Source organism: Panicum virgatum, chromosome 5K (genome assembly GCF_016808335.1).
Source record: "Panicum virgatum strain AP13 chromosome 5K, P.virgatum_v5, whole genome shotgun sequence".
NCBI lineage: Eukaryota > Viridiplantae > Streptophyta > Magnoliopsida > Poales > Poaceae > Panicum > Panicum virgatum.
This window is the reverse complement of record NC_053140.1, coordinates 3,179,838-3,197,526: the sequence shown is the minus strand read 5'-3', so window position 1 is coordinate 3,197,526 and position 17,689 is coordinate 3,179,838. Positions and strand designations below refer to the sequence as shown.

At 43.1% G+C, this 17,689-nt stretch overlaps 1 pseudogene; it reads right to left on the bottom strand.

Moving 5' to 3' along the window:
• Nucleotides 1-1,975: 1,975 nt before the first annotated feature.
• Nucleotides 1,976-17,378, bottom strand: LOC120705690 (annotated as a pseudogene).
• Nucleotides 17,379-17,689: the final 311 nt, after the last annotated feature.

Here is a 17,689-nt window from a genome sequence, read left to right as displayed (position 1 = left end):
ACTCATCTGTGCAAAAAGTTTTGTAATTGACTTCATTTAGTATTTCAAATTAGCAAAATTCCAACGCAAAAAATATTTACGCTCGAACTAAACACGGACTTACTTCCGGATAAGTGGGGAAAAAAAAGCCAACGGGCCGTCCTATCTTTTTTTTACTGTGCAGGTACAGATTTGTGCTATTCATCGTCCTGGAGGAGACATGGTACAGCTTCTGGATAGGAATAGAAAATACGGGAATGATACTAGTAGAAAATGTAGGAACAGAAAAGAATTGCTTTTTTTTGCAAAACAGGGTAGAGTTATATTAAAGCAGAGTACGTCAAGTACATCACCCCTTTTACAGTAAGGACCCTCAAAGAAAAGGAAATTACAGCCACATTCAAGTCCCTACAGTCTTCTTCTTGCTCGCCTCCGGCTGCAGCAGCTGCCGCCAGTGAGACAAGAACGTCCACCCATCTACTCGACGAAAGGCTCCCGAACTTGGTAAAGCCGCAAGAATCAGTGCCCCAAGACTCCATCCAGAGCACATCTGATGCCTATGATCGAACATCGGCCACCTTGTCGCCAAAATAGATGGAGGAAAGGCGTCGGAGGAACTGACGTCGAGGCTCGATGCCAGTAACCCGAAAGCGAAATCCGCAACAGCCAGCAACAATGCCGACCATTCGGAAGAAGAGCCCCTCAACAGGGCAAACCAAAACTCCACCCGAATCGCATCCAAGCAGAGAAGAGCTTGCGGAACAGGGGACAGAAAGATCCATTCCCCTGTCGCACCAAAAGAGGTCACAAAAACCTGACGAAGCTGTCGCCGACGAAAGCACAGGACTCGCCGCCGTCGCCGAGGAGCTTCATTATTCGCCAGCGAAGTAGCACCGTCACGGCCGCTACCCCCGGAAACCGTAGCTCCGCCATCGACACCGACGGCGAGCAAACCCTAGGTCTAAACAAGAACCTATCTAACCTATATACATCCGCACGATGACTCGCCGGCTCTCCTCCCTCTCCGGCACCAAGCCGGCCGCCGGAGAGCAAGGGAGCCGTCGGAGTCGCTGCCGGAACCCGGGACCACCTCGGTGTCGCCCTTTTCGCCTGGCTCAACTGTAGCAAGGGATAAGGACAGAGACTCCGTCCTCTAATCGAATGTCCGTTAACAGGAAAGAAATTGCGATGGCAGAGGATTGTAAAATACGGGAACTTCGCCAAGATTGTCGTTTGAAACATGGGAACGAGAAGAGTATAAGAAATTTAAGTAGACAGTAATCTATCTGTTTAGAATGTTTGTAAGCAATTGGCAAGAGGTTTGCAACCGTTTGCTTCATGAACAACCGACGCCTGGGCTCGTTAATTTAATTAACTGGTGTCGTCCACTCCTCTTTTCATCCACCCTTTATAGCGTGAGATTAGTTCAGCGTGGTATTATTCAACACAAAAAATGCTAGCGACATGACGTTGATGCTGATGATCGCGTGACTGGGCAAAGGCTGCTTCATGGGAAAGTGCCATGCCGCTTGGTTGCTCGGAAGACCGAAGACTGCGCCGGCGAGTTGCCTGGATTGGACGGGGAACCGCGCGGATGGCCGGACGACGACGGCCGTGTGCCTATGGTCGAATTCAGGAGGCGTCGTGCCATCAAATGCACCAGCAGCTGCCTCGGGCTTACACGACGGAAGAGAACATTTGAACGGAGTGGATTTTTTTTATTCCTGTGGAACCAGCATCTGAATACAGTATTCGAGAGGAAAGGTTTTGTCGATTCCTTTGTTCCAAACAGCAAATTTGTTTCCATTCCTACGGAATCCACATTCCTGTATTTTTCCTTTGGTTTTCCCGTGTTCCAAACTAGGCCTCATAGGTATAGGTTTCAGTCGCTCCGACAGGAGCAGAGGCACAGAGCATTGCAGAATCGAACTCCGGAATTTGGTTGGGATGAGATCCTATCCAATAATCCTCCACGCCCAGGGACACTGGCGAGAGATACAATACAAGTGCCAAATCTAATAAGTTTTACTGGTTTCCAGATAATCCACGACACAGCCACACAGGTTTAGTCCTGATCCCTGAATAAACCCAGTCGACAGACATAGTACCACACATAATTAACAGACACGACACGAGCATCTTCTACATAAAAGCGATACACCTTGGACATCACCTAACGGTCCAACACTACTACTAGGGCACTACCACGAAGACACCAGCTTCGTCTACACTTCAGCAGCGCGGGCCGCGGGGGTTCTTCTTGAAAGCGTCCTCGAGGGCGGAGCGCAGGCAGCTGACCCTCTCGCCACCGTGCATCATGAGGTAGAGCTCGCACAGCGCGCGGCCGGCAACCTTCCACGCGAACCCGCACTTGCTCACCTCGTTGCGGGGCATCGCGTGCTCGTAGACCACCTGGTATATCGCCCGGGCCTCGTCGAACAGATCCGAGTGGCTCCGCGGGCTCGTCTCGAACTCCTCGGCTTCGTACAGGATCTACACAAGCACAGAAGCCTCTCAGAATGCCGGCAACCAAAAACGAGAGCGAGAAAGAAAAGAATGCTCGCAACTAATAAAAGCACTTCCCGCCATAGGGAGCCTGTTTCAACTTTCAATGTACGGTAGATGCTGGGATCCTTACCCGCTTATAGTCTTGGTAGAGTTCCCGGAACCTGATTTTCAGTTCTTCTTTGTCCTCCAGCTTATAGAGTGCAGAGCCCTCTTTCAGGTACTTGCGGTAAAGACCTGTCCACCGCTGCTTGTAATCTTCAGATACTGGTTCCTCAGTAAAGCATTTGAGGGGCGATATCTCTGAGAAACAAATTGGTGTCAGAAGACAAAACCACACTTCTCTTAAGCTGAAATAAGATTAGATCAGAGTTCCACATGAACAAAAAGCATGCATGCTACTTGACTGTGCAGTTAGGATTAAATTCGGCAGTTCTCTTCTACTGCAATATATGAAGAGTGCATTTTCCACTAAAAACAATATTTCAAGAGTGTGTTCCTAGACAAAACCGAACGGGCACTGATAAAATGTGTAAAAAAAGTTAATGAGCTATCTCAAAATATGCACTTATGTGTAAGCTAGTCAAAGATATTATATGTAAAATGAAGCGACATGAGCTGGCAAGAAAATAGCAACTTACTGATTGGAGGAACAGTTTCAAACTGTTGTGAGTTTACTTGATCATAGATCTGACCAAGAACCGACATGGACTTGTACGAAGGTTCCCTTTCCAAGAAGTGTGGGTACTTCTTGACTATCAGGTGCTGAGGAATTTTGATCTGTTTTGAAGAAAGATGGATTAAAATACCTCCCTTTGCCAAAACATGAGTTTTCTGTAAGCTTCTCAGAATAAACAATTTAAGGCTGGAACCCTAGCAGAATGTGAGTCAATTGGGTCTGTAATGTTGCAGAATATTTCACAATGCCAACATAACATGGTATCCAACTTGGATCATAAGGATTATCTTTGTTATCACATTGATATGACCATGATTATATGCCAATGTCCTTGAAGTCTTACATGGGACAATACAATACTTTGGGAGGCTCAAATTAAAACACAAGTTGCATACAAAATTTGCTCATTTTAGACTTTGAAGGGCATAATGCAAGATACTCTTAAACAAAAAGAACACACTTTTTCGAGTAGCATGAAATTTGGAGTATATGGGATTCAAGATAGAATGATTATACCAGCAATATCTTGAATTTTCTGGATCATGTGGAACAGAGTCAAGATTGTTTATCATGCCAAAAGAATTCATAAGAACGTGTTGATAATAGCTAGCAACAGGTGAACCGAGTTCAACTTATTCCCTGTTTCAAACACTTATTGTGTGTTGCTACTTTTAGAAGAACAAAGGGTTCTAAGTATCTAGAATTTTGCATACCAATTGGAGTCCAATCACTTAGACATGCCGGCACAAGATTTTGGTTTACCTTTTCGGATGATTTACCGCATACCAATTACCGGTAGCATATGGAAAGTTTTTTAAAAAAGTATGGCTGATCTATAAAACATATGCCATGATTGGAAATTACCTTATTCCCATTCTTCGGGGCATCCAAGGCCCAATAGTAAATGTCAACCAACTCAAGCATATTGATCTTTATTAAATCCTTTTCGCTCTGAGAAACTTGAGGTGTCAAAAGCCGATCCATGAGTGTCAACCAACAATTTGCAGCTATACCCATCACATAACTGAAGGGAAAAAGTAAAAAGTTGTTAATTAGGATGGAAAATCTTGTCCATCATCAGAATGCATAACTTGCAGTCCAATGAAGTGCATTTGAGGATTTACGACTATGTTATCTCACTGAGACATGCCCCCACCCCCCGCCCCAAACACAACACGTGCCAGTGAGAAACTCTCAAAAGCCAATCCTCAAATGTCCATAAAGGGAATGGTTACAGCAAAATAACCCGACTACAACATATATATGGTTTCTACACTCGCTTGTAGCTACTCCCACGTGTACCTCATCGTCAGTGTGCATCCCTGGCCTGACTCACCGACCCTTCTCTTACAGGTGTCTCGCATTGTGCATAAATGACTCAACTAGCGTGGGTCTGACTCACCCTTCTCTTACTGGTGTCTCACTTTGTGCATAAATGACCAAACCAGTGTGGATTGGTACATGGTATTCAGCTCCACCTGATTTAAATGCATTCCCTAGTCCCTCACCATTTTAAACCATATTATCATATTCATCAACACCACATTCGTTAAACCTTTAAATTATTACCTCTTGGATGTTACAAGAATAAAATGTATAGCAACCACTTTCATGTTAAGACAACCTCCATCCTAGTGGCAAATAAAAATGTCAATGTAACTAATACAAATACAGTAGTAATTAGCCTTATATGTTAATACCTTGGCGAGAATCTGGCCCTCAAAAACTCACAGAACAACAAGTTTTCCAGCTCGGGTCCGTCATAATCCTGAGGCTTCTTCTGTTTAGTATTTTTTGGTTGGTCTCTATGCTCCCATGGTTTACTAGGTTCAAAGTGCTTCAGTAACTGAAAATGTAAATTTTGCCATCATAGTAACTATTCCGCCCATAGAGAAAGAACATGACTGAATTGATGGCATATCAAAACAAAATGATGCTAAATGAGTGCTCCAAAATAAATTGTAGAAGAAAATCTATTATAGATTAGTTAGATTAACAAAAACAATGATAGCGAGTTAAAGAAGCGGATTCTCAAGGTTTTTTTTTGGGTGCAATCTTAAGTTTCAGAGGAATTTGTTGCAGAAAATAAGGCTCCATGTTTTGTCTATGGACAGATGTGAGCATGTCCCACATATTATATTAGTGAGCAAATCAGCTGGCACTGCTCGTTCTCTCTCCCTCCGCTGTGACAAATGGCAGAGGTAAGCAGTTAGCAACAGTTAGTGGTGTCAAAGTTTTGGAGACAAAAGCAGAGCAGATGGTCTCAACAGTGAGATTCTACTGTTGCTGCATCTCCCTACTTTGAATGGTTCCCAGTTCACCTATCCTTAAACCCCAGAATCATGGGACCTCACTTTTCAGCCATCGCCTCTCCTCAGTAGCACATCATCCATTCTCTCCGCTCGACATGCCACCACAGCCAATTGACGACAACATGGAGCAACAAGTTTCTAAAGCTCAATAACTGGAGGTTGCTCAGCCACTTGTTCCTGCTTTCGGCCTAGCTTCCATTGAGGTAACTATGCGGGAATCAGACTTGCATCCAGCTTTTCTAACATACAGGTTTCCTAATAAAAAGTGCACATTCATATAGTAACAAAAATCAAGATGCTAAGTTCTGCTCTCTCGCTCCGTTCCCCTTTCTACAGTACTGAGAGAGGCGAAACCGAGGCGAACCGTTTCCGGCGTCGATCCACCCAATCCCTCCCCTCTGGCGGCCTCTCCGACACCGGATCGGGTGGGGGAAGGGGCGGATCGACGGCCGGCGTAGCTATAGCTGCTAGGTTAGGCTGTTCTTTATCTAGTAGGCTAGGGTTTGCTCGTCGTCCCCATGGCGACGGAGCTTAGGGTTCCGGCGGTGGAGGTGTCTCTACCCCGGCGATTTTGGCTCCTCTGGGTCTTCGGCAAGGTCGACGGCGACGACTTCGGCGTGGACTTCGGCGAAGACTCTGTGAGATGCTTTTGCCTTCTCTGCTTCGGCTCTGGTGGTTGGGAGGCGTTCGCGGGCGGGTGCATTCATCGGCTCGGGAGCCTTCCTGTTCTCCGGCGGCGGAGCGATGCTGGCCTACCTGCGTGGAGGTATGTTTACTCCCGGCGGCGCTGGCGAGGTGGAGTGTCTTTCTCCGGCCCTTCCTCCACAACACCGACTCGTGCTCTGGGGTCGACGGCAGGGTTGTGAGATTCGGGTATAGGAGCTCGGGATCTGGAGGAGCTGGCGGCGGTCGTCCTCTGCGACGGCGACGGCGGATCTTCCAGGTCGGCTTCCGAGGTGCAGAGGTGGCTGCTAGGTTTGTGGAAGACTGGTGGTTGGTTCGAGCTCGAGTTCCTGCGGCGGCGGTCGTCATCGACAGCGAGCTCTGTTCCAAGATCCAGGGTGCTCGGGGCGTGGCCCCGGCCGATGGGCGTCTCGGCGACGGCCTCATCTCGTTCTATGGGACGAGTGTCCACTGCGGCTTCTTCAAAGCGTTCGTGCGATGGAGCACCCTCCGATCTGGCGTGGTGCTGCGGCGGCCGGAGCCGGCAATCCTCCACGGCGGGGATCTCTGGCGAGTTCGGCCTGCAAAGGGGTCCGGGGACCTGGATGTATTTTTTTGTTTTCTTGTGGACCTTTGTGCAATCTGGGTTGGACAGCTGTACTCCGTATCCTTGTACGGTCTACCTGTATCTGTACGTTTTCCTTAACTATTAATACAGGTACTCCTACTCAAAAAAAAATCAAGATGCTAAAAGGAACAAAACAGAAATCATGAAATGGGAATCGGAGATTCATGAATTAAACTACGAATTGGCTTTAAAAGGAACAAAACAGAAATCATGAAATGGGAATCGGAGATTCATGAATAAAACTACGAATTGGCTAATGAAAGAAAGATTCGAGAATGAAATTAGTATAGTTCATTCATTATATGATTGCAATTTTTTTCTCAAATACACAGGAGCTGCATATCATTTCATTAAAGTAGAATAATAAAAAACTCGACCGGTGGGGGAAAGACTACCCCTGCGGCATTACAACTGAGAAGAAACAACAGCCAAACCAGCCGAGAAAACCCCTGAAGAACCCTGGCTTCACCCTATAAGGCCTCACCATAACCTGGGCCGACCACGACCCACTGGGTTGGTGACCACTGCAACTACCCCCTGGTAGGAGGGCCCAAACCAACCACAGGTGCCACAGGCCGGCGCCGTACCACTATTTTTTGGATGCCCAGCAAGGGGAATTTTTTTGATGCCACCAGAATTTGAACCCTGATTGGTGTCTCCCTCAACTGGGGAGCTTACCATTACACTACAAGAGTGTTGGCTTAAAGTAGAATAATCGTAACTTGTCAATCAGCAAGAAGAATCAAGATTGACTGGCATGCAGGGTCCATCATAGCAGGTACCAAGCACAATATGGGGCTACTATATAATTTTCCTATAGTTTCATGGTGTTTTCTAAAACTTCAGTCAATTGCTACTTCCTCAATTTCAAATTGTAAGTCATTCCAACTTTCTTGGAGAGTCAAAACATTTCAAGTTTGAACAAGTTTATACAATAAAGTACTAACAATTATGATACCAAATAAGTATCATTAGATTCTTCATTAAATATGCTTTCATAGCTTATCGATTTGGTACTATAAATATTTGTAACCTTTTCTATAATTTTGATCCAACATAAAAATAGTTTGATTCTCCAAGAAAGTTGGAATGACTTACAATTTGAAACGGAGGGAGTATATAAAAAGATTTAATGAAGCGACAAAACAAAATTGCAAGGAGTGTGGGAAGTAGTAATCTAAACAGAAACAGCATTTATCCCCAAGTAATGTGAACTACAAACTATATTTGTGTGCAAGGATAACAAATGCATCAACAGTACACTATAAATGGTAAATGTTAGAAACAAAGAGCAACCTGTGGGTTCCATGAGACCCAGTACATGTCACCATCAAAGTCACTATTGGCCATCTCATCAGCCAAGGACCGTGATCCAGAAGTTGGGAAAAATATAGCATATTTGGAATTCCCCACAATCTCCTCCAGACCATCAATATATGTTGCGGTCAACTTATGTATATCGCCAAAGTGTAGCCCAGGATGTTTATAGACAAGAACCTTTCCTGAAACTTGGTGGTTGTCACTGTTTAACAAGATATAATGTAAGTAACAAAAAGATGAGCTCAAGATTATTACCACAATAAGTCGGTAAGAAGCTTTAAACTTAGAATAAGGCCAAAAGCCCCACAGTTTATGTTATCATGATAATAAGGCATTAATGTAGAATCAAATAGGCCGGAATGGATAGCAACTTGCCCTGATAAATACATCAGGGCCTCAACCTCGAGGAACTACGGTGGTTATTCATTAATAAGAGTTGAAATGACTTGAATGTGGGTGGTTGGGTGCACAATAACCCTCTTATTCCAACTAATTGAGCTAGGCTCACTTCCTGATAAAATCATTAGCCTAGCTTATCACCAAAAAGGCCATTAATCTAGCATATACAAGTCATCATGAACTCATATAGTCAGCCCATTTCAGACTACTCTAGTCCAGCATCTGCGTTTCTTGCCAGATATTAGGTTCTTTTAAGGCAGAAGGAAAATCACAAAGCAATAGATTTTTTCCTAAAAAATATTAGAAGCACAAAAAAATTGGGTTCCCTAAAATATCCATGAACGAAAATATATAACCCTCTAGTCCAAGGTTTATAATTATGATTCAATCTTAGGGCATTAAATGACAAGTTTATGATGTATTTGGGAAGTTAGAAGAAGTTAATGTATTTTTACGTTCCTACTAAAACAAATTTGTAAAACACGACCACCCCATATCCCCATAGAAAGAATGAAACCCAAGCATTATAAATATTGCTAAACTAGCAATTTGGCTTAGTTCATTCAAGAAAATGCTTATAAAATTCTTATGTCTGAAAATAATCAAGGACCATCAGAAAAAACATGTACAAAGGTTCATCCAAATTCGAAGGATGTGGTGGATATTGCTGCCACTTACTGTATAATGCAAACTTGATCTGGTTTCAGGGTCCCTGTGGGATCAGTTGTGCCCATCAGATAATAGCAATCATCAATCGGTATCTTTCCCTGTTGGAACCCTTTTCTTTCCTTTTTGGTCATTAGACCTAGTTGGTATTGCAAAAATGCCTCATCCTTTGGCTGAATTCCAGCAAGGATCATTCGTGCAGACATTAAATCATCCATGTCAGCATGGTTTAATGCAACTGCAGAAGGTAACAAGTCAATGAAAAGAAAATAGCCAAGGTTAAATTTACTAGGTCAATGACTGAACTATGTTATTAAGAATAGCTGGAGAGAGACAAATAAACCAAACATTCATGAATCCCAAACCAACCTTCCAGAGAGTCTCCAGCTTTATTACGAGCTTTATTGACATCTTCTAGTGCCTTCCCGAGAAGCTCCATAAAGTACTCATCTGGAACACCTCCATAATGAAGCAGTGCAATTAAGTACCTCGATGTAAATGCCTTTCTAGGCCGGTGGCTGAAATGATGCAACAATAGTAGCTTGTAAGTGATCTTGATGTGTTAAGCAAAAAGGAAAGGAATCCAATATCTGTAGAAAACAATAGTAGCAATGTTGCTAACAATCAGTGGCAAAGCTTAGCTGTTTGGTAAACTTGCATTAAAGAAAAACTCAACCGGCAGGGCACAGACTGCCCCACACGGCATTGCACTAAGAAAGAAATCTCAGCCAAGCCGGCCAGGAAACCCCCCAAACCCCGGTTTCACACTATAGGACTGCAGTGTAACCTAGGATGACCACGACCCATTGGGTTAGCGACCATTGCAACTATCCCTGGTAGGAGAGCCCAGACCAACCACAGGTGCCATTGCCCGGCGCCCTGCAACTATTTTTTCAGGTTGCCAGTGAGTTTTTTTTTTTTGGCTGCCACCAGGATTTGAACCCTGGTTGGTGTCTTCCTCAACTGGGAAGTTTACCACTACACTACAGGAGTGTTGGCTAAACTTGAATTACACTACAAAGAATTTGGATAAATGGCCAAAATATTTCATTTTTGATGATAAGTGTGAATACAAAGATTTTACAGAGAAGTGCAGAGTAAAATAGAAAAGGTAAACTGTTCATTCCAAACAAACGCATGTATAACTACATCATAGCAATTAATAGATCCAATAAATGCAATACTTTACCGTACCTTGCAGTAACTACTTCGAATGAATTAAATGTCTGCACGCCTGATGAGCTTGAATCAGCCTTTATCTTTATCATTGATGGTCTTATATGAATGGTATTATCGGGAAGCTGAGACATAGAAGAAATGAATTTCTTACTGATTTTACATGAAGGATTGAGTTGAGAGAATTGGCAGCAACAAATTCAGGAGAAACTTTATGTTTATAAAAGGATAACAGATTTTCAAACAGTAAATAGAATTTGAAAATGATTTTCGTGGGGATCATTTAATTGCATATTTTGATATGAACACCAGATCCAATCCTAATATACTGTGAAGACAGAAGTATCAAATTAACACAAAAGTTATAGCCAGCAGACCTGATAAATAAGCAAGATCTAAAACAAGGTAAGGCCCAAAGCAACCATTTCCTAACTGCTAAACCAAGACAAGCCTACTAAATTAAATGTCCAACCATGAGAAATTGATAAAACATACCCTTTTATCAGCTAGAACGGTTCCCTTTACTGCATTTCCATTATAGAACATACGGAACTGTATTAGAAGAGGCTAGAATAAAGACAAACAAGAGAAGAAATAAGAACTCATTAGTTAAGTCATAGAGCAATTAAAAAGAACAGGTCATTCTATTATACAGTTCAGGGAATACATATGAGAGGAGATATCGATGCTTCTCTGAATCCACTGTATCCTGTGAGGGCATAACCAAAATAAATAATAAGTACACAAGACTGATGAAACGACAATGCTAGATTGGTCGGTGTTAATTAGAGATAGCAGACATAAGTGCCATAGGTGGTAAATCTCATTATTCATTAGGGTGCAATATTTGAAGTAATGCCCTGCCTTATAATGGATAAATAGGTAACTGAAAAGCAACTGAACCAAGGAAAAGAGGTAGGACCAGAACACTATCAGTCTTCATACTAAATGATACAAGAAGAGTGGGTAGCAAATTGATGAAAGTTTATGGGGATAGGGGGAGGCACCTGCAGCTCATGTCCCTTCAAAAAGTTTCCCTTGAAGACACTGGTCGGGCATTTCATAGCTAAATCAAATGATATTAGGCCGGTCCCGTCAGTGTGTATTAAGGGCTCCCCATCATCATTGGTAACAATGTTACCATGTTCATCCTAAAAATTGTGCCAAAAATCAATAATATATTCGAGAACCCACCTTAAACATCAGAGGAAAAGATGCATACCTTACAAGGTTCATCTTTAATTATTATAACATTAACCTCCGAGAAGTTAACATCTAAGGTGATAGTTTTGGATAATATCAAAGCAAACCTGTATCATTCTCACAAAAGAGCACATAGATTTTAGTAAGAAAAGTCAACAATGGGGCATTAGAAGCAACCAGAAACTAGGACAGAAGGATGTCCAACATTGTAATATTACATATGCAGTAAAAGTGTAAAACTGAGAGACATAAACATAAAAAAAGGTTTTCACTTGAACAAATGTTAAAAGTATCACCAAATCTAATCAAATTTCATGTTCCCATTGCAAATCATTTCTTTTATCTGCAAGTCAAGCTCCAATCCACAGACTGATAGCAGCAGCTTACTACCAACAAGACATTGCCTATAATAGATGCCTAACAGTATCAATTACAAATTACTTGGTAATAAGAGTAAATAAGAAGGTTAACCTGGTCAGATATTTCGACACAGTGGGAGCAGTGTGCATGTGCATAAAGCGCCTACGAGCTTGATCAATTGTGCAACCAGAGAGGATATAGGGATAACCCCTGTCCCATCCAGACTCCGTGCGAACAAAAAAGCACCTAACAGAAGGACTGCATTTCTTGTTTTTTGCTTTTTTTTTTCCTCTTTTTGTTTGTCCTCCTTCCCTCCATCTTTGTAGACTGGTAAAAAGGCAGATCAGTCAGTCAAGACAACTCACACAGCAGAATCAGCGAGCAGCTATTTGACATGAGACAGCAGTTCTAAAACAAACTTAGCATTCCCTGAACGTAAAGCAACAGAAACTTGGTAACTAGTTCACTGCCATCTCGTTATCTAAGTTGGTATGCGGCTTCTTCCAAAACTCTGATTCATCAACACAGAAATATATTTTCCCCTGGAAACAGTATGTAATTTTTCTTACAAGAAAACAGGGCATGCTATAATTTATTCCTAGCAACTAAATCCTGTTCCAGATTAGCTCAGGCACATGAGAAACACATTGAGATTGACAAAAGAGAGAGTGGGAGGGAGGTAGAGACAGATAGGGGGAGGGAGAGAGGGGGAGAGGGGAGAGAGAAACTACAATAGCATTCATTTTGCTTTCTTTCCATGACCACCGTGTCATCAGAAGATTGGATGCTACATGTATGTGACATTGGTACCATATCACACATTTCCCTCTTGAATTCCATGTTGAGATCTGAGGACAGCTGGTAACGCAGGTGTACACTAAACCGAAGAGCAGTAACGGAGTCAATGTCAGCTAACCCCTACCAGTTCATGATTTACAGTCCCGCAATAGAATAAACCATCTTACACTATACAAGAGTGAATTACACAGGAAATCACCAAAGTTGTCTTATATGTGCAAATAGATCACTGAAGAAATTGGATTGTTTCATCACTAAACTTTCGTGATGGATCACCCAAGGTCCCTTGCTCGCTAACATACTAATCACATTGGTGTAGACACCACGTTTTGTGCCACTCTGCCAATTAGTTCACATTAGGGTAGTGGGACAATAGTTTACGATTTTTGCATTTAACCTCCTAGTATATTCACACATTAACTCATTTATTCAACATTAGCGTAACTAGGATTCTACGAGGGCTTGGGTGAGCAGAGTGGCACACTTGGAAACTTAGAACACAGTAACGAGACTTAGAAACCTATTTGAGCGTAAGTTCGGTGACCTCCAACACAATTTACTCTTTAGATAATATAAAAAAAGTGGTCGGTGAACAGTGGTCCAGACAATATTTAAACATTATGGTTCTAACTAAAAGTTATTCTATTGCATGTCATTGTTGTTAGCCTACAGCTTCCCATAGGCCGCATTTCTAGTGATTGCTGCACACTGTAACTGTAGTAGTATACTCGGTACTGAACCCATTGTGCCCCTAATGCACTGTATTTCAGAATAACTCGTTTCTGAAAGCTAGGAACTGACTTTAGTGTGCTTTCATGGCAGTGGTGCATTAAATGTGTCAGCAAAAATTAAGTAGTTTCCATTGAAATGGAGCTAAATAGATTATGCATTCCCAGGGGAAAAAAAGCAAATTAAAAAACTTACTCAAAAATCGGTACCGAAGCAGACCCAAAAGGATACCATCTTCAAGAATCTGGCGATAATACATGTAGTAGACACCAAAGTTGTCATCACTATTCGTAAGCCCAGGTATGTCAGCAAAGTTCACGATAAGAATATTGTCATCACCAACAATATTTTGCAGATGAGTTCTTGTATTGTCAACATATAATCCCTAAACCCAATCAAACAATACAAAGTCATAAACAATGTCGATATTGAAATTTAATGATTAACATGAAAATTTGAGTAACTCAGCTCCAGGGATTGTAGAAATTAAAATGAAATGTTCAACAAAAGAAACAAAACCTTTTAGTCTCAAGCATAGTAGGCTACAGATTAAACCCGACATTAGCCAGCAACCAAGATTTTTTTCTAAAAAAATGAATGACAATAATCATTCTACCGACTCTTATCTTTTTTTTTGCGAAACATGCTGAAAATCTGATAAAGATTATGTTCCAATATTCAATAGGTGGGAAAGAAATGATATTTAAACGTGACCCTCCAATCCCTCTTGCAATGCACATGACTGAATATGAAAAAAAAAGAGTGGTTCAAAAATTATTTGTTGTGGATAAATTGGACTCTTTTGGTTGTCGAGGATGAGCCAAAAGATGTTATATATGAGTATGACAATAAAAAATGTAGAATCACATACCACAGTATTGGGTATAGGAATATGCAGTTTTGTGCAGTTCCTTTTTTTGAAAGGTGCAAAATGCACAGTTCTAGTAAAAAACTATTTGAAGAAAAATAAATCAAGTAATGAAGTATGTAATGTCAATTTGACCAGCAAAATATCAAATCACTAAATTCATGTGCTGTATTGCAAACCAAGAAAGACAAGTAGAACATGAAGTATGCAGGAATAGTTCATGGGGGACAACTCCATTCTACAACTGATTTAACAATGAATTTATGTAATTATGTACCAAGTCTACAAATTTTGGGCCTTTCTGAAAGTCCATTTTGCACTTTCACAACAGGCTTCTTGCACCCATAGGCCCCAACCAAATTTCCAAACAAAAGTTTAAAATAAATTGAAGAACATGGCAGTACAAAAGAATATCGTTGAGAGGCGCTGATAGAAGAGAATAGGGAACTCACTAACCTTAAAAATTATCACTATGGAATCATCTCTTTTCTCAGCAATGCAGTGGTACTGTATTCTCTTGCTTGGGTCCCAATCAAGGTTCTGCTGGTTTCAGTCAGCAAACAGTTACATCAGATAGCTGCTAGCATTCTCTATAAAGGTTAAAAAAAAGGGAAAACAACACAGATATAATGATATGATTTGATTTATCAAGATGAAAACCCAGATTAATGCTGATCCTACATAGTTTAAGCCAGGAGATGCACAACCATCACAAGTTACAAATAGGAATATCCATATTGCAAGAACGTTTATGATAAAATTTCGTGAAACGAATAAAGTCTCAATGATCTCTTTTGTTCCCCTATAAGACAGTGTGAAATTGATGAGGACTTTCTAGAAGATACCAAGATAACATAAATTGTTGGAGATCCAGTAATGCCTGTGGTAGTAATAATGTCAGATATTATTTATTGTAATCATTAAATTAATCAAATAGACAAGGATCATGCTATACATATGCAACAGCATTACATTAACAAACATGTCATGCCCATATGTATATAGTTCCAGATGCAGCTAAAAGAATCTGTAAGCAACTACGAAACTGGTACAGTTTCCATTATCAGCTAAAATGATAGAAATAAAATGGTAGTGCAACCAAAGTTCGAGGGTTATATAACCTTGCTTCTATGTGATGCTGGTAGAGACTCGTGTCCAAATCTGTTCCAGATTTCTTGCTCGAAGCAATCCATGGGCAGAGACTTCAAATACCTTATGTAGTTTACATCCTCTATTACTTCCTCTAACTTCTTGCTGCATGAGCATAAAGAGAGGCACCATGGATTAGATCATTTGAGACTGACAAAAACAGGACAAACAAATAGAGCAAGCATTTCAGAAAATGGTAGAAAAATAGTCTTTTTAGTCAATTTTATTCCATTGGATATACGAGTGTCAACCAAATACCCCACCCCCTTAGAAGTTGAAAACAGTAACTTATTTCTTCTGATTATGTAGGGAAAAAGAACATAAACCCAATCAAGGCTTACCCTGCAAGGTACACATGAATGAGGAAAATCTGATCAAACTCTAACTCCCCAAGTGCTATCATTTGAGGGCTCGGAGGCTTCTCGGTTCTGGAGTCAGTTTTCGGTGGCAGTGACTCTATTGCCCTCAAAGCATCCCCAGTAGCAAGAGGACGTGGTGTTGTGACCCCTAACCTTCCTAATGGGCCATCCATTTGTTGAACACGCTTTGTAATATCCCTAACAGGGCTCGGGGTGTCATCCCGAGCAGGAGTAGCAGGCATCTCACACTCGGGGCATCCAGCAGGAGTAGCAGGCATCTCACACTCGGGGCATCCAGCTTCGGTTCTTCGACGATTTGCCACTAGTGAGAAAGGAGACTGATTCTGCAAGCCGCCGTGAGATGTCCTGCCTGGCAGGTCTGGAATAATACAAGTATCTCTACTCTGCTCGTTCTGCAATCTGCAAGGCATCTCCTGCACAGAGCTCGCAGGCTCGATCCATGCTTGGTTTGGAAGGCCAAAGGCAATTTCACAATCAGGGCTCTGAACCTCCATTTGAACATCGTTGTCGTACAGTGGCCCCAATATGAAATCGTCTGTTTGACAGGGGAAAAAAAAACCTTGACGATCAGGAAGAAGGCAATCATTACAGTCCGAAATACAAGGAAAAATCACATTTGCAAAAAAACCGAAATGATTAGAGCGACGACGACATCAATCACAACAGCTACCGAACTCATAGCTGAGCAAGAACACGAACGGCAACCTCAAAGCATCCCTCGGCGTCGGCCAGAGTCAACGGGAATGAGCAACGAAAAGCATAGCTTTATGTGACAACAGAAAACAGATAATGCAATTTCCACAATTGAAGGAACAGCGTCATAATGCAGATTATTTGATGATCAGGAAGAGCGCCCCCCAAATGGAGAAGAACCATTCTCATCCCAAAAGGGTACGAGTGGAACAAACGACAGAAATGCTGCAGAAACTGCAGGCAGGACTCGTTGCTTCACCACAGACAAACTCACCGAACTGAAAGCAAAAAGGAGCTCAAGCGACCAAGACCAAAACGAAAAAGGAAAAACGTTGCCGCCACAATGGCCGGGAGGGAGCGAGCGAGACTGACACCGACCTCGCGAGGTGGCGCGGGAGGGGCCGAGGCTGCAGCAGGGGGCGCTCTTGGCGGTGGGGATCCCCGCGGCGTTGCGCTCCATGGTCTCCTGCTTGGCGAAGAACATGATGAAGGCGGACAGGTTCCGCACCGTGGCGGCCTCCGCAACCTTCCGGAGCACCCTGCCCGCCGCCGCGTCGCCGAGCTCCGCGAGCTGGCAGCGCGCCCACCGGTCGGCGGCCTGGCCCAGGCGCGCCTCGAGGCGCGCGAGCTCCGCGGACACCGCCGCCGGGAGGAGCCCCGGCTGCTGCGGCTGGTAGCACAGCGAGGGCTGCATTGTCGGAGCCGGTTCCATGTACGTGTAGGGTGTAGGGTCTAGGGCTTACGCGGCGGTGGCGAGAAAGTGAGAGGGCTGTATCGCGGTGAGAGAGGGAGCGAGCTGGCTTGCTGGGGATGCTTCTCCCCTCTCCCGTTGGGACGGGATTGCCGGACTGGGGCTTGGGAAAGGACAGAGGAGGGAGCCGAGGACGATCGATCAAATAGGCACGCGAAGTGGGTAGTACAAGTGTGCGAGGGGCCCTCGGGGCAGCGGCAACCGGCGGATGAACAGTTGGATGGGTGGCGCCGCGGCGGCGGCGGAGTTGCCGTCCTGGCGCGGTGGCGCTCCCGGCGGCGTGGCGCGGTCTCGGCATGCTTCGGAATGCGCGCGGCGCGCCAGCGGGCCTCGACGACGCAGGCTGTGTTTAGTTCCGGCAAAATTCCTAAAATTTTTCATCGACGCATGTCACATCGAATCTTACGATACATACATGAAATATTAAATAT